An 18,859-nucleotide genomic window follows, 5' to 3' on the forward strand; every position below is an offset into this window, starting at 1 on the left:
CATGAAATTTTGCTCAAAACCTAAACCAGGCAGAGGAACATATTCAAACACAATACATATGAATTTAATACGTGTAAAAAAAAGTTTATTAAATATTTTCACAAGTAAGGACTCTAAACAGTACACATGGACCACATGTACCAATTTTAGTATTTGATCTGACAAATGTCCTTTTGCATGTGAACACTTCAAATACAAAAGTCCTTACAAGGCTGTGGTGCCAGTGGAGCCAATGCTTTACATGTGTGATGTCAAAAAACCAGATTAATCACAAGAAAAATACTGTTCAGCCCATAACACATTGTTAGTTTTTTTCATTTGATTGTGTCTCATTTTTGTGGAAAAAAAAAATGCTCCATCAGTTTTGCCAGGTTCTAACTTTGTGGACAGAAACACTCTGTCCTTAATTAATAAACTTGTCAAATGATTGAATGCACTTTAAAAACAATTTGCACATTCAAACCAGTTATCTTGTAGTGTGAAGCAACAATGGCAGTGACATCTCATAACAAGATTCAGTTCTTTTCATCGTATCAAATCATGACATCATCTAACTAATCAGTGGCAGCTTTAACATTTTAACGATTCACTGAATTTATCTGTTGCTTTAAAGTAACATGTAATCTATTACTTCCTAGTACCAGCTCCCTTTGCTCTCATGGATCAGATTCTTCATGATCCTAAGTTACCAGAGGGGCAATGTTCCTTTTACTGTGCAAAGATCTCTGAAGGCAGTTTAATGACTGTTCACCTAAGAGTGTGTTAAGGCCTTTTATATGCTACTCATGCTGTCTATTATAATCAGTACCTCAGGGCCAAGTACAACATCTAAAACGTTTGGCCTGAGATGCTTCTTTGTGTTCCTAGAAGACAAAGCCTAGGGTTTGTTTTCCCCTCTGAGAGGATACCAACCAATAGAAAAGTTGCCTATGGTCCTTGCCTGGGCACCCAGGTAAAGTTCCACCTGCCTTCTGCATCCTTTCTGATGAAGGCTTGTCCCTGAGGGAAACTGTGGGTCTTGACGCTGCTGGACTGGCTGAGAAACATACTGAAAGCTAAATCTGCCTGGCTGCGTGGTGTCTGAGGTGTGGAAGGAGGCTGGGATCCTGCTGACAGATTTGATGGGTTGCAGCCTTGTCTGGATATCCTGGGTTGTTTTGAGACTGGAGTTGAATCTCTAGGTGAACTGAACTGGAATGTGCCCTGTGAAGGTTTCTGGCTCTTTGTCAGTGGAGACCAGTGCGCCAGATGCTCTTTTGGGTTTCCCTCCAGAGTTTGTGCCTGGCTTGATGCAATAAAGGAACAGACTTCTGCTCTGTCTGGTGACTGGATAAAGGTTAATTCTTCTATTATTGGTGGAGACTGGTTGGCAGTTATTGTGTTGTAGCTCCTGGTCACTGTTTCGGGAGCATCACACAGTCCCCTCAGTGCAGTGGCAGTAAAGTCCAAGCTTTGACTTGGAGAGGTTGTGCACTTCTGAGCTGACTTGGCAGGACCACCACAGTTTGTTTCATGGCATCGGGCAGTGCTGTACTTAACCTCAGGTTGGCTTGTGGAGCCGTGGCAGTAGCTGTTTGCAGAAGGGGGAAGATAAGTGGAAACTGAAGGGCTGAATGAGTTGAGAGTGTATCCAGAGGACAATGAGGAAGTGACTGCAGAATCATAAACTAAACTTCTGAGGCTGTACCCAGGAAAGGACAAAGAGTCACTGGATGTGTCAATGGTGTCTCTGTCTTTCAGTCCTAGTGTTTGCAGAACCCAGAGGTCCAGGTTTGGTTCAGAGGAGGCAGATATCTCATCAGAGTACTCAGAGCAGAACTCAGCAGTGAGGTTCCTGCAGACTCTCTTGCTGATTGACTGTGAGGTCATGAGCTGATGACCACAGTTTGGGAAAGTTCCTTCATCAACATACATCAGACTTCTCTTCAGCTTTCTCGTTCCATCAGCAGATAATTTCTAGGCAGAGGGCAAAAATAGAGCGAGGTCAGGATCTTCACATGTGAAGGTTTTATAATTAATTCCCATGCTCTTTTAATTTTTTATAAGAGCAGCAGTAGGTTTCTCATTACCTTTTCCACCACAGTTATTGACCAGTTTCCAAGTGAGGTTCTTATTTCAAAAACTAGAAAAATTAAGAGTCCTCACAGCCTTTATCAGCTCACAGAACAAAATTTGAGCCACGGTCGTCAAAGGTAGCACTCAGAAAACAGTTTTAACTTGCAGCTCTGTCTATTCATATTTCTGAATGTTGTTAAGTAGAGTACTGACTGGATGTTTGCCCTGGGTTACATAATACAGAGACACAAATTGGCTTTAACAGCTGTACCTGCCAGTTAAAGCCACTGTCCTGGGGAAATTGAGTGTTTTCTCAGACTGTACTGCTGCTGCAGGACAGGGTGTTAGAAAACTTCCCTCAGCTGAATGCTTTTAAAACAGAAGTGCTGGTTATTGGATGCGCGCAGATGGCGAAAAAAATTCTGCTATCTGATGGGCCTTTGGTAAATTGCATCAAGCCCGCTTCAAAAAACCTCTGGTTTTATCACACAGACCAAATTTAGATGGAATCTTTTTCAGGTTTAAAAGACACTGAGATAATTTGACATTTTTTTATTTCATTACAGCTGGATTATTGAAACAGCCTTTTCACCTGTCTTAGCCAAAAGTCATCTATATTCTTAACGTCTGATTTAATGTTATTTTTTTGAAGCAAAACTATACTGACCAGGCATAACAATATGACCATTTACAGGTGAAGTGAATAACACCGATTATGTCTTCATCACGTCTCCTGTTAGTGGGTGGGATATATTAGGCAGCAAGTAAACATTTTCTCCTCAAATTTGATGGGCAAGCATCAGGATTTGAGCGAGTTTGACAGGGGCCAAATTGTAATGACTAAAAGAGCATGTCAGACCACTTCCACAACTGCAGCTCTTGCAGGGTGCTCCTGTAGTGGTCAGTACCTATCAAAAGTGGTCCAAGGAAGAGACAGTTAGTCAAATTGCTGAAGAAGTTAATGCCGGTGGTAACAGAAAGTACTTTGGCACATACCATCTACCTAAGCATTGTTGCAAACCATGTACACCCAGAATAATATTAGGCAGCTGGCAATAATCTTATTAATCTTGATTGGTGTACGGCCAAATGTTTATAGCACAAAAGTGAAGAGGTGGATTTATACTTGATGTTAAATGTGAAATAAACAGGGCAAGTGGAAATAAATGTTTCTTAATTTTAGGAAATTACTTTTTGCAGGTTGGTATGCATGCACGGAGCACCGAACAATATAAACTACTACTCTTAGGTGGGAATTGAACACCACTCTCCTGTGTCATATTACTGTCATTTCTTGACCCATTCATCCACCACAACCTGCTCCTGATGTGGACTTTTGGATTGATGTGTCAGTCTATATTAATTATCATCTAGCAATAAACCCTAAAACCACCATCCATTTTGGGGCAAAGTCTATATTCTTGTTTTGATAAAATAAAAAATAAAAAAAACTCTATTACGCGGGGAAAGTGGCGAGAGACAGCAAATATGGAAAACAAGAAAATGGGGAGAGCCATTTCCTGCTTGGGGCTAAGTATGCTCATCCTCAAGACTTGAAGCCCAGGCTTTACTCTGTGGAGAATCGTGTATCTTCATAGATCAGGGAAAAAAGCAAATGGTTTAGATGGAGAACTGACTTTAGCTTTTTCTTCCAGAGTCCTGACGAATGAAGAGCTGAGGAACTCTCTGAGCTTGCTGTTTTCCTCCTGCAGTCTGGCCAACTGCTCCTCTCTCTGCAATAGAGTGTCATGAAGCTGGACACACAATAAAAACACAAAATAAAACTCATTTGGGGTAATATGCTCATTCTCTAACCTGCATGAATTTCTGAGACATCACTGGCCCCGTTTTTTCAGGAACTACATCAATACATACATTTCTAAAGCACAGAGAGTTTGATTTATAGTAACCTTGGTCATTAGGTTGCAGTGTATGTTGACCTGATGTTATGCTGATGTTGGTACCTGTTTGTTTCTCTGGAGGTGAGGGGAGAGTTGTGCTGTCCACATCAGACCAGCAGGAGAGTTGTTGTTGAAGACACAATGAGACTCTAACACACAAACAAACACAAGGAGTAATGCTACTTCTAACATATAATCTGCCTATAGGAGTAAATCTGTCTGTGCAAATTCAGCCTTCCAAGCAGAAAGAAATTGTGTGTGTAAGCCTGACGCAGCTTTAAAATGTGAATGCGAGTGAAATTTAGAGATGATCTGGTTGTTAATTCTGAAAGGATGGTATGTGTGGTCAGTTTTAACACTCACATTAGAAATTCAGGTGCTTTAGTTCAGAATCTATTTATGTATCTATATGTATATCCATGTCCATCCCTTCTGAGCTTGTTTTATCTACGGTCTCCTGTTGTTACCACCATTATCTGCCTCAACTTTAGAGTCAGCTATGGTCTCCAGCTTGTCCTGCTCCACTTTCCAGGATTCATCAGCCATCTAAATTCAGTCATAATACTACCAACCTTGAGCAGCACCTGGTGGTAATCAGAGGAACTAGACCACTATGGGAGGAGATACTCTGGTTATGTGTCAGAGCCACTTGATGAATTGAATTGAGCGATGAACCTTAATAAAAAAAATCCTCAAATGAAAGAGAGAGGGAGAACTCTATTGTGTTTTGACTGCCATAACTTTTGGTTTGCAGAGAAAACCCAGAGCCTCTCATGTGTGATGAATGAGTCCCACTCTGATGAATGTGACATTTACAGATAAGTAGAAATATTCTTTCATATACAGCAGCAGACATGCAGCTGGAGAACAGTGACTATAGCCAGTAACTTTTTAACTGTTTTTGTACTGTTGGCCTTTAAATGTAATAGTAATAGGACCTAAAATAATGAAAGTGGAGAATGTTCTCTCATATGAAGCTGTAAACATGGTTATCTGACTTTAGCATCATGAATGGAAACAGGGGTAGAGAACTGGTTGGATTCAAAGAAAACAAGAACTTGAACATGTGCTAGATGTTTAAAAACACAGAGCTGTAAAAATGTATGAAATTTAAAGGGACAAATAAAGGGAATCAATTTTTTATTCTGGGGATAAATATTGTAAACGCTGTATTATTCACTCCACTACATTTACTTTACAATTTCGGATTGTCATTCAAAATTGGGATTATAAACAATGACATGTTATTATACTGTACATTAACCTGCCCAGCAAAGTAATTAAACTTATATTCACTGTGAACAGCTCCAAGATTAAAGTAAAGAACACAGTAATGTCCATCCCATCCATTCCACCCATGATTTATACCATTTATCTAAGGGCTAAGTCTTGGACAGGTTTCCAGTCCAGTACAGGCCTGATGTATAGAGACAAGCAGAGACAAACAACCATTCACACTCAGAGTACCCAAACGCCACACAGTGCTAGTATAGTCATGTATATATTAATATTAGTTGACTGTAAACAGATTTCAGCTAGTTTCAGTCTAGTGGGCACTAGTTTCATCTTAGTCTGAGCTGGTTACATCTGGTGTCTAATGATAGCTGGCTTCAGGCCAAAATCAGCTAGCTTCAGTCCAGTATCAGCTGTTTCCCATCTAGAATCAGCTGGTTTCTAATCCTTGCCCATGCATTGTGATATATTGGTAGCAAGCAAAAATTCTCAGTAGACCAAATTGTTTCCTTTTGGTTTGGCCATTGGGGTGTAAGGCTGGGGTAACAGTGAGTTTTCGTTACATTCATCAAGATTCACATTTACTGTATGTCGAATATTTGTTATACATTGAACTCACCCCACACACTCGATAACTTGTGCCGCTTTCCTCTGAGGTCCCTGAGGTCACAGGGGTTACAGGGGTCATGGGCCCAAACAGATGCCAGAGTTTCCATGGGATTGTAAACAGAGTCAGGGCCAAGGGCCAAACGCTGGAGCCTGAGGGGGTTATGATGATGAAGAGGAGGAGGAGTAGAAAGGTTCCCTACAGAGAGGCAAAGAGAGTTGGTGTGTGAATGAAGGAAAGGGAGGGAGAGTGTGGGTGTGTGCACACGCTCAGCAGTGTCAGCTGACTGTGTGTTGATATGGTGATGATCAACATCTCTAAAAAAAAAAAACCTTTCTCTTCCTAACACTGAAGTTCTGAGCTAAATAACAAGCACATACATACAAAGGCACAACACCAGATATTCAAAAATATGGAGGCACCTGAAAATTCCATCCATATGCACCAAATGTTGAAACTGATGAACTGATGATGGGATTTGCTCCATTTTAAACACATTAAAGCAGGGGTGTCAAACGCAATCACACAAGGGCCCAAAACTGAAATGACACTTTAGTGAACAGACAAAAACTAGCCATGTTTTCACAGAAATGTGCCCTGTCAAAATTATAACTTCTAAATATGAACATGGTGGTGCAAACTTGAAAACATAAATAAAAATTATAATTGTTATATTCTTTAATCACAGCCACATCAGCTCCATAAAAGACACACAGGTTTACCTTCAATGTCAATAAATATATACTCTAGATGGGCTTTTTTGAAAGCCCCTGTTTCATAGTCCACTTTTCATTTCACCACTTTTAGGGGCTAGCTTAAACCTGAATGTGTTAACTGTTAATTGTAAACTTCCACAGTTGCCTGACTGGTGTGTCATCAAGGAAGCTGACATTAGGGTGCTCACAGGTATTCTATTGTTTGGCACGGGTTACAGTTAGGGTTGCGAGTTTTAGGGGTGTCTCATACCAAATGAAATGATCTCGGCCGGATATAATCGTACCCTGGGCTGGATGTGGCCCACGGGCCTTTAGTTTGGCATACTGTATATGCATTAGAACATCAGTAGCCCAACAGTGACTTGTGGATGAGGGCTGGCTCTGATGTACCAGGCCAGTCAAGTTCTCCCTCACCACAACAGTTTCCTTCTGGAGCTATCTTTGAACACAGGGACATTCCTGCTGGATTTATCATTTTCTTTTATCAATCGTCTGTGAAGTTTTAACAGCACTGACAGGTGTGAAAAGTACTACTATGAACATAACTCGACTGATTGTGTCTAAATAATCAGTACACCATCTTTATATATTTTTTTCTTTTGAAACATAAAGCCCAAACCAAATTGAAAACCAGAAAAATATCCACATACTTTAAGCCATGCACTGTATTACACAACAGGAGTTTTACCACAGTTACCTCACCATGAACACACACTGTAAGACTCTAAGTCCCTGTTGGGTCTCTGTAAATAATATAAAAGCAAGGTCTATTTGGAAAGTGCCTTGAGATCATTTCTGTTGTGAATAATTAATAAAAATTGATGTGACATGACTAAAGAACAATTATATGAATTTTTAAATGAAATAAAACGTTAGCAATTGTTTAAAAAAGGAAAAAAAACATATACATAACTATCTATAGGACGAATATATCGCTGATCATCAAGCTCACAACCAGACGCGGTTTAAAAAGCACACCAAAAAAGTTCAAACTGGCAGTGAGAAAACACCAAACTACCCAACTGGACACAAGTCCAATTTTTTTCGTTTGATACGTGTTACAATTGGACTCTTTTAACTCACTGTGGATGAGGAACACTGCTGAGATCTTCCTATGTACACCGCACGTGTTGCGCCGGGCCGTGCGTAAAAGCGCGCTCCGAGGAGGCGACGCCAAACAATACTCCCGAATGAGTGAAAGGCGTTTTTCTTTCCGCTCGTAAATCCTGGAGGAACCTGGAGCCTGCATTAACAGGAGCGTGGCATACGGTGTGAAGGCAGTTAAGTATCCAGACACGGTGAGAACTCCGGCCACCACAGACTGAAACAGGGAAAAGCTCCAGCAGCTCAACCCACAGCTTTAGACAGCCAGGCAAACAGACAAGTGTGTGTGTATATGTATATGTGTGTGTGTGTGTGTGTGTGTGTGTGTGTGTGTGTGTGTGTGTTATGATAGTTCTCTCTATCCAATCGGCTGGTCTGGTCTGTCGGAGCGGCAGACAGACAGTTTTGAAGATAATTCAGTCAGTCATGAGTAAAACTGAAGAAGAACCATCAGCTTCATCATCATTTTTAAGCAAGCTCTGGCTAAGAGAAACACACTAGCATTTGGAATAGTTGATGTTCCCATCTATAAAGTGTGTTAGTGAAGCATTTACTTTGTTCTGACTCATTTGAGAAATTAATACTGCTGCCAAATAATGGACAATGTGAACAGTTCATGAAATGTGCTGCTGGGGTCAAGTTGTTCAAGTTGAGTGATTTGGCATACGCTCCAGGGCCTGGCGAATTCTCAGCGCTCAAATCAAATCATGTTTCTCCATATAGTGCCAAATCATACGAGAGTTACATTAAGGCACTTTACATATAGAGCAAAGGCCAGGTCCAGACCAAACTCTTTAAGGAGTTATTAAAGAGACCTGACAAGAGACACTTCAAGAGCAAACACTTGACAAGTGGCAAGGTAAAACTTCTTTTAAAAAGCAGAAACCTCGACTGGTTGGGTTGAGAGAGAGATGTAAGGGAGGGTAGAGGAATGGAGAGAGAACAAGAGCAGGAGGGGAGAAAATGCCATAAAATGCAAGTAAAGCTTACAGATAGAATCTTGGTACCATTTAATGTGCACTAGTAAGTATGGATGAGCTTTTAAATTTTTATATACAGCTTAATTTGTATCACACCAAGGTAAGAAGAGTGAGCCGACCGGAAGAAGAAACAGTGAGAATGAGCAGCAGGCAGCACCACTTCTGTTATGAATTACGTTTTTACCCCATACCCCCATAAAGTGAGGCAGATTTGAAACGGTTGGGGTATAAAAAGCTTTTTTAAAATGATGATGTAGTAGTGAGGATGTAGCCTAACTTTTTATCTCTATTAGGTTAAATGATGATCTTACCGGGGGACAGTTGTAAATATCGATGTATGCCACCTCCGGCTGTTCAGTGGGATCATTTCTCCATGAAATGAAGGCAAACAGAAGGGACAATGAGAAAGACCCACATGTGTGAGTTTTTCTCCGGTATAGCTAGCGTGTTAAAATACTGATCGGACATGTTGAAATAATGTTTTAAGTGAACAACTGGGACAGTGTTTTTTAAATTGTTCCACCGATTATTTGGGCGTGGCTTTCGGAGTATGACACGTGGCGCTCTGTCCTATCACAGGTTGTATTACTCGTATGGTACTCATATTCGTCAAAATTGACCCTACTTGTAAGTATTCAACAGGGGAAATAGGGTTTTTAGCAGAAAAATGAACAATGGGAAATACTTAATTGTGTGGAATGGTAGCTAATGGTAACTATTCCAGTAGTAGGTATTCAGCAGGAACATGGAGCAGAGATGATTCAACACCTGTAGGATGGGGACAGGAGGGACAAACACAGGCTACAGGAAGAAAGTTAGTGACATGTGTGGCACACATGCCTGAGAAAGAGGGAGAGACAGAGGGAGGAAGAGAGAGAGGGAGAGAGGTGCTCAGCACATCCCCCAGCAGTCCAGGCCTACAGCAGCATAACTGAACAGTAATTAAACTTTAACTTTTAAACTGTAGGCTTTGTCATGGAGGAAAGTTTTAAGCCTGATCTTGAAAGCCGTGAGAGAGTCCACCCCCCAAAATGATACTGAGAGGTTGTTTCATAGAAGAGGAGCCTGATAACTGAAAGATCTGCCTTAGGAGAGGGATTTTAAATTCTATTCTTAATTTATACTGTGAGTCAAAGCAGAGAAGCTATCACAGGAGAAATGTGATATCTTTTTTCTAGTTAATGTTAGTATTCTTGCAGCAGCATTCTGAATCAACTGAAGGCTTTTCAGAGAGTTGTTGGGACATACAGATGGTAATAAATTACAGGAGCCCAGTCAAGAGGTAACAAATGCATTGCCAATTTTTACTGTATCCTCTTGAGACAGAGTGTCTCTGATATTTGTAATATTGCGTAAGTGAAAGAAGGCTTATTTTATGAGGGGCAAAGGACATGTCCTAATCAAAAATGACTGAGTTCAGAGGTAAAAAGTTCCAAGTCATCCCGGCCGTTATGTCTGTAAGAAAATTCCTGAAGTCTGACTAGCTGATTAGTTTAATTTGGCTTCATTGACAAGTACTGTATGACTGAGTATCATCTGCATAGCAGTGAAAATTGATGCTATGCTTCCAGATAATGTTGCCAAGGGAACTCTATGATTAATTAAAGGGTGTGAGGAAGAACCATTGTTAGCATGAACAAAGTTATATCTGTCTGATATCTGTAGATATGATCTAAACCAGCATAGTGTGGCTTCTTTTGATCCCAATTGCATGTTTTTGTCTTTGTAACAGAAAATTATGGTCGAAAGTGTCAAATGCAACATTAAGATCTAACAGGACAAGTACTGTATGACGGGGTTGTCTGATACACCAGGGTAAGAGCCACTTAAAAACATAGAAAGAAACTCATCACAATTCCAGAAGCTCCTAACATTAAGTGCTGAAGAAAGTGTAGAAGAAAACAAGAGCAAGCCAGTCTTCCTTTAAGTCTCTCCGAGCTAGTTTCTATAGTGTCATCATCCAAGCTATCAACTTTTTAGACTCTTTTTTTTCGACACAGTAGGCCACAGTGTTCTTATGTCTCATCTAGAGTACTGTGTGGGAATCAAGGGCACAGCACTACATTGGTTTAGGTCGTAGCTGTCTGGGAGACGTTTTAAGGTCATCTGCTCCCCTTTCTTGTGGAGTCCCTCAAGACTCCATCCTTGGTCCGATCCTCTTTGCACTTTATTTACGCCCCTATTTTAAGAAAACATGTGTCTTTTCATTTATATGCAGATGACTCACAAATAGACCTTACTATCAAACGAGCTGGTGCTAGACCTTAAAGACAACTATTTGAATGTTTGAATGACATATAAGCATGGGCTCCCTTCAAGCCTATCTTAAGCCCACAGTCACCAACCTTGGGGTTATAATGGATATCAATTTTTTAATGGACAAGCAGATAAATTCAGCTTCAAAATCTGCTTTCTTCCAGCTCAGACTTTTATCTAAGGCTAAGCCTTTTTATCTTTTATTGACCTTGAAAAGGTTATGCATGCTTTTATTACTAACTGGCTAGATTACTGCAACACACTTTACGTTGGGTTAGCCAGGGCTGCCTTCATAGATTACAGCTTGTCCAAAATGCTGCCACATGTCTTTTAACAGGAATCAGAAGGCGTGATCACATCAACCCTGTTCTGGCTTCCCTTCACTGGCTCCCTGTACATTTTAGAATTCATTGTAAATTTTATTGTTTGTTTTTAAAGCTCTTAATAGGTTAACACCATCTTATATCTCTGATCTCCTTGGCCTTTATGTCTCGCCAAGGCTGTTGAGATCTGCAGGCAAGCGATTGCTTGATGTCCCCAGGGCAAACTTGAAACTGAGGGGTGATCAAGCTTTCTCTATTGCTGCTCTCAAACTGTGGAACTCCCCCTTGATGTTAAGCTGCCCCTTCACTCTCTGTTTTTAAAACTTGTCTTAAAACCCATTTTGACTCTCTAACATTTGTGTGAGTGTTTTAAGTGTATTTTTATTTTTTATTTTCTGGGGGGGATTTGCCTTGTGTATTCTCTGTTTTATATTGTTTTATGTGTTTATTTCATTTTGTTCTTTTTATCACTGTAAAGCGCTTTGGTCAATGCTGTTGCCTCCATACTCCTCTTAGATCTTAGTGCTGCTTTTGACACCATTGACCAGTGAGTGCGATTGCTTGTTCGTCTCTATCTGTCTCTATGTGTTGGCTCTGTGGTGGATTGGTGACATGCCCAGGGTGTAACCCACCTTTGCCCAGTGTGAGGTGGGATTGGTGGTGAATGATTGAGGAACCACACTAAGATGGTTTAAATCATATTTATCACACAGATATCATTTTGTTCATGTTTCCTTTGGGCATTATTAGCAATGTTGTTGTCATTAATTCATTACCTCTAGACTGGACTACTGTAATTCACTACTATCAGGATGTAGAAAAATAGAATTTCTCCTGTGCTAGCTCCTCATCGGCTCCCAGTAAAATTCAGAATAGAATTTAAAATCCTTCTTTTAACGTACAAAGCTCTTAAGGACAAAAGTCCATCATATCTCAGAGGACTCATAGTTCCTTGTTGTCCCCTCAGGTCTTTTTGCTCTCTGGATGGAGGTTTACTTGTGGTTCCTTGATTCTCCAAGAGCAAATCGGGAGGCAGATATTTCAGCTATCAGGCTCCTCTTCCATGGAACCAACTTCCAGTATCGGTCCAGGAGGTGGCCTCTGCCGCAGCTTTCAAGATCAGGCTTAAATCCTTCCTTTCCTTTAAGCTCAATTTCAGTCTCTTTAGCTGCTGCAGTAGGCGTAGATGGCTGGGGTATGCACTGAGCATCTCTCTTATATCTGTCTTTCATCTCTGCTCCATTTTCCTGCTCAATACTGCAGTAGTTACCTTTCAGGTATCAGGCATCAATCACTATTTACATCTGTATGTTTTCCTTGCTATTTTGATAGCACATTCTCTCCTCCTGCCCTTGTTCTTTCTCCATACCTCTGTCCTCCCTGCCCTCCCTCTCTCACCTTCTCTCTCTCTTTCTCTCTCCCTCCCTCCCTCCTTCCCAACCAGTCAAGGCAGATGCCGGGCCTCCTTGTGTCTGGTTCTGTTTGAGGTTTCTGGCTCTTCCAGGAATTTTCCCTTGGCACTGTTGCCAAGTATTTGCTTATGGAGGGATCTGTTGGTTCTCTTTAACAACGCCATAAAGAGTTTGGCCTAGACCTGCTCTATATGTAAAGCGACTTGGTGTAACTCTGTTATGATTTGGTGCCACAAAAAATAAATTTGATTTCATTTTGAGCTTACCGCCTATGTAACCAGTAACATACATCCTAATGTCCACTCTGCACAACAATCTGAGCTGATAATCATGTGAAATAAAACTTTTGAATGGCTCATTTATCCCAATGTTGGGACAGTTTATAGTAATTAAACAAATGCCTTATTGAGCAGACAGGGACAAATGGTGGGTGATGGACTCAGTAACTAATAAGATTTTCACTATTCACTATTTGGCCAGCAACAGGCTGCATCTAATGTGTTAAAACATTCATATATCCTTCAGAAGTGTAGCCTCATTGTAAAATTGAGCTCAGTTATTATTAGGAGTCAAAGTCAGGCTTCAAAGTCTTCTACCTCTAGCCAGTTGGAAGTTTATTCCTGTGTTTTAATCATAGAGTTACTCAGCTCAACTCACCAGTCCCCAATGTCCTCAGAGGACTGGAGGATCTAGGAAAGGAAATAAAGAGGGTGAGTCAGAAACACAGGAGGGCAGTTTTGTTCTCTAGTAGCTGCAATGAATGTTTGCTTCTCCCTCAAACCAGAGGTGGAAGGCCAATTCGGTTGCCCACTTCACTGATCCTGTGTTTTGTGGTAATCACTGACGCTTAGTCCCATCCAGCTCACAGCAGACGTTTCTCCGTCTCCAACTGAGGCAGAAATATGTCCCCCTCCGCCACTACTGGGAAACAGCTTGACCATTAAATTTAACTTTCCCAATTAGTCTTTGAGACTGGTTAAGTGGTCACGAAGGGGGGCAAATTACCTCTGCCCGCAGGCCCACTGCACGTCAGATAGCAGCAGAGTGAACACAGTCACAGCCATATGTTGAGACAGCAGGGGATGGGACATGATCACATCCCCTTGTCAACACAGGCCAAACTTTGAAGACTTTAAAAGGCAAATACAGGTTTCTTATTCCTGTATTAAATTATATTTTGTATTATCTAGATTTGTATTCACTGTCTGAAGAAGATAGAGCTTAGCTGGAAAATTAAGCTCCTCATCAAGTCAATTGTTGAATGCAGGAGCTGGTCACTGGGTTTGGTGTTTTGTCAGGTATTTAGGGGGCTCCTTCGGGAACATCCAGCAAGCAGGAGGCACTGGGGTAGATGTATAACTTGCTAAAGGGAGCATGTCCCACATTCTTAGGAATGCTTCAAGACCTTCCAAATGCTGGATCTGGAAACTCTTGCTGGCAGGAGAGAGAGAGAGAAGTGTTGACAATCTCGCTTTGCTGCCATTGTGACTCTGGATTGAGGAAAATTCATATATTTATATCCATTTATAAATACTCTGGAAATACTCAAGTCCTTGTGCATAAATACAATTTAGTTTTACTATCCAGAGGATCTCAATGAACCAGTGTTTAGATAACATCCAAAATTATTTAATGGGGAAAATTCATTATCTGCTCCTCATTTTATGATGTCCCTGTGTGTTAATGTGTGTATGAAAAAGTATGTTTGTGTGTGTAGGTAGGCAGGGGGTATATGTGGGTGTGTTTTGATGCGTTCAGGTGGCCAGCTGCGCTTTCATTCATAGCCACTAGCTCAGGAAGCTCTTTGCCAATTAAACTGAGCCTCCAAGCTGCTATAGTTAAGCAAAACCAACCAGCAGGCAGCAGGGTGGAGGATTACTGACCCTCTGGAACCCTTGGTCTGACAACCAGCTGGTTTCATTTAGTCTGATGGGGTTTCTGTTAGGTTGTCGCCCCACAATAAGATTCCCGGCCTGGGTCCTTTCTGTGTGGAATTTGTATGTTGCCGTGCCTGCATGGGTTTCCTCCCACCGTCCAAAGACATGCATGTTTGGGTTGATTGGTGACTGTAAATTGTCCGTTGGTCTGAATGCGAGCATGAGTGGTTGTTTATCTCTGTTTGTTCTTGTGTGTTTGCCCTGTGATGGACTGGTGACCTGTCCAGGGTGTACCCCACCCTTGCACGGAACATTGGCTGGGATTTGCTCCAGCACCTCCTGCGACCAGGAAAAGGGAAAGTGGTAGAAGATGGATGGATGGGTTTCTGTTAAGGTGCCTTTGATTCAGGCACTGAAGCTTTGCTCCAGGAACCAGAAGACTGTTTTCATACTGTCCTGCTCCAGTACAGCCGAGCTCCTGAAACCCCCTGTCCAGTGAAATAAAGATACAGCAACCTGCCATGGAATTAGATGGTCATATGCACACCTCCTGAAGCTGTGGGTAACATTTTTAATCAGATTCTGACAGAAATCAACTCTGTAAGGAAAAGATGCAAAAAGTTGAATGAGGTAAGGATAGAAAAATGCATTTAACGTGCATTTAACATTGAATGAAATACAACCATAAGATGTGGCTTATGCTTTACTGTGCCATCTGAACAATAAATAATATGATAAGATGAAGATAAAAATGTATATAATCATTCTTTACATCTAAAAGGAAAACCAACAGAAGTTGCAAAGATTAAAATAAGTAACATTTATATATTTAGCATATTTTAACATCTAATTTAGTCCCATTTCTCTTTTGCTAACTTTCAAATCCTACTCTACACAGAATCAACCCTATGTTTTACTGTATACTGCAGTTTTTTGAAGACTCACGAGACTCATGATCATCAACAGATTATTGTAAGGTCATCGGTGATAACCTGTGAGGCTGGTGAGCATCTGTAGAGCTTTGACAGCAGCACCAGGTGAGAACTAATGGTGTTAAAAGTGACAGACATTTAAACAGCTTTGAGTCCTGACAGCAGTTAGCAGCTAATTACCCCTCGGTTTGGCAGTATGGAGCAGCAGTGGGATACAGGTAGGCTACCTGGTGGTCTAATCCAAGTTCAGTGGGACAGATGTTAAACCCCACCCCCCATCTTTACTCTCCACCCTGCTGGGATCCTAATAACAGGAGGACGGTTGGGAGGATTTGTTGGACAACAGCGGTGGCTGCCTAACTGCCAGCAGCCTGCTGTCTGTTGGACACATGCACACACACACACACAGACACACACAGTTACAACCACTCCCAGCTCAGATACGCACCTGACTTCACTGACTGCTTTACACAAGCTGTCACTGCATACAAACATGTTTACTTATGATCCTTAAACCAGCTATAACAACAAAAAAAGTCCAGAATCCCTCTTACAGAATTCAGAAACCCTCAGATGGTGATCATTAACCACCACTTCATTTACCTCTTTTAGGTTAATGCAAACCACAATGCAATGACTAGAATATCCCAAACAGTCCCCATAACCATCAGTGTGAAATCTGTAAATCCATTAAATCCACATCCTCAAACAGCAATAATAAATCACTGCATATATTCAACCCTTTACTGGCTTGTCGAGGAAAATATTCTATACCGCAGTATGGCTTTCTTCCAGAACAAGACACATCAGGGCGCTCCATGAATAAAATGTGTCATTATTATTTTTATTGTTCATATTAATATTGTTGAATATGCATGTCTTTGGACTATGGGAGGAGCCATGAGGGAACCAACACAGGCACCATGAGAAAAGGGCCTGAGGTTTGGATCTAGAAAAGTCTTTCTGTGAGGGTAAGCCAAGTTGTTACTATTGTAATCATGACAACAAAGACTGTCCAACATTCAGGAGCAATTGTTTTTAACCCAAAACTACCCAATACCTGAGTGTTATTATGGTGACCATCGTGGCAAAGGTAGATAAGTTGCTTTCAGTTTCATCCTACACTCTTATGGGTTGTTTCGTAGGACTGCTGGTGGCTCAGATTGTGGGACTGGCTACTTCTTTGTTGTGTGTCAACATCATTGAGTCCACTTCAGTCCAGTAAATTATTTGAGACCAAGTCTTACAGCTAAAGGGCTCCCTGGTTGTTTAGAGGCCTGACATCAGAGGCTTCAGCTGAGTACAGATGCATTACTAAAACCAAACTAGTCACAACCTCCAACAGTCTATATAAACAAAATATAGATTACAATCCAAACATAGGCACATCACAAACACATTAGCTCATATAAGACCTTAAACAATAATTTGTACATAGTTTATAGACCAAAAATACAGAACAGTCAACGGGCTGGAACAGCCAAGGAGGTCATCACACACACATTAACTACCCCCCTCAAAACACAAACATGGGCACAAATGAAATATAATAGTCTCCTAACACACATATACACACACACACACATTAACAATCTGTGTGTGCGTGTGTGTGGGCAAATGCTGGCCTCGTGCTGATAAGCTTCTTTTAAATGAATGACAATGACAACCTACTGTGAGCTCAGGGCCAATTAAAGCCCTGGGAGAAAGAGAGAGAGCGAAACACCTCATAGCCTCTATATTCATTATCCAAGGTCATTTTCTATTATCATCACACATAAAAATATTTTCTCAGATTTCATGAACTCTGTATAGGCTATCAATCATCCAGGTCAATGTTTTTGAATCTAGGGCAACTGGACTTGTTAAAGATTGTTTTTAGGGGCTTTTTGCCTTTTATTTTAATTAGTCAGTGGCAGAGTAGCCGACAGAAAACAAATAAAAAAGGGAGAGGAATGACTTGCAACAAAGGTTCCAAGCTGGAAGGAATGCTGCGATAACATGGTGTATGTACAGATCACTTTACCACCTGCGCTGCCTTGTAGCTTTTTAAAAACATGTTTCACCTCATCCAAGAGGCTTCAACGTTTTCTCTCAAGTTTCATCAGTTTTTATGTGGTTATAACAGTGCTAAAAGATTTACTTTTGAAACAAAGTTAATATAGCAGGTATAATTCATAAACCTATCCTATACAAAATGTTCTTTTCTCGTGGATTACAGAATTGTCAACAATCTTTTTGAATGCAATAATCTTATTTAAATCTAATCAACCTCTATTTCTTTATGTAGAAAGTGGTGCCCATAAATCAACGTGGCTCTGCCCACAGTTAAATACAAGACTTGCTTTTGTATACAACTAAAAACACAACTTTTCTAATTCCCTGTTGAGTGCATGTGAAACAATTCATCCTTCCAGGACCATCTCTTGGTGGTCATGCTTTAATAAAAGCGAGCGTCCTCCGATGAGGTTGCGAATAGGCCTCTACCTTTAACAAAAACGTGAATCAGAACATTGTGATATTTCAGCCAAACAGCGGCAGGCTGAGGTTGGTGGCTTCTGTTGGGTTGTTGTGCTCCCAACTGGTTCCCTCCACTCCCTAAACTAATCTGGTTTAATCCCAACAGGAATCCAGCAAACTAATACCTCTAAATCTAAAATCTGACCATGCACACACATTACTTCCATATTGCAGATGGGTCGATTTAACACAGCGGTTAATTTCCCCAAATAAGGACTAAATATACAAATACATGTGTTCAGAAAAACTCCCCACATAAAGTCCCATCAATTTTCCTATAGTGGTCATTACAGAATATGAACAAGACATTGATTGTAACCAGTGGACTAAAGTTCAGGAAGTCACACGGAGTGAATCTTCTGGGGAGAAGGAGTTTCAAGTTTGATTTTAGCAGTTTCTTCAGGCTGGAGTGTAACTGCTGATCTTCACTTTCTCTTTTTAAAAATTTTGTTTTTAATTGCCTTTTTGACAAATGTTTTATAACATGCAAACCGATGCAAATGGAATTATATGTACATTCACACTTTGATCAACAGGGACTTAAAGTGGATCAGAGCAGTCTGAAAACATGGTGTCAAGGCTAAGTACAACATTTATTAAATAAATGAAGATGATTATTTTAAAAAGTGAACTGAATGTTACAGTAGAATGGACAGACCAGGACAGCCTGGACTGAGATGGTCTTGATTCAAGACAAATTGATGGAGGAACACAGTGGCTGAGAGGGAGCCTGAAGTCCAGTGGAAGGTGCAGACCCAGAAATCTCTGAAGTATGATGAGGGATTTAAACGCGGTTCAGGGATCAGGGGAGACAGAGCAGGTCAATGAGTAACAGAATTACATGTGATTGTTTCAGTTGATTGAAGCCAAGGCACCACATTCTGGAGCAGCTGTGAGGGTCTTACTGAGTACAAAAGAAGATCTGCCAAAGGACTGCGGCAGTTGA

Source organism: Echeneis naucrates, chromosome 13 (assembly GCF_900963305.1).
Source record: "Echeneis naucrates chromosome 13, fEcheNa1.1, whole genome shotgun sequence".
NCBI classification, from domain to species: Eukaryota; Metazoa; Chordata; class Actinopteri; order Carangiformes; family Echeneidae; genus Echeneis; species Echeneis naucrates.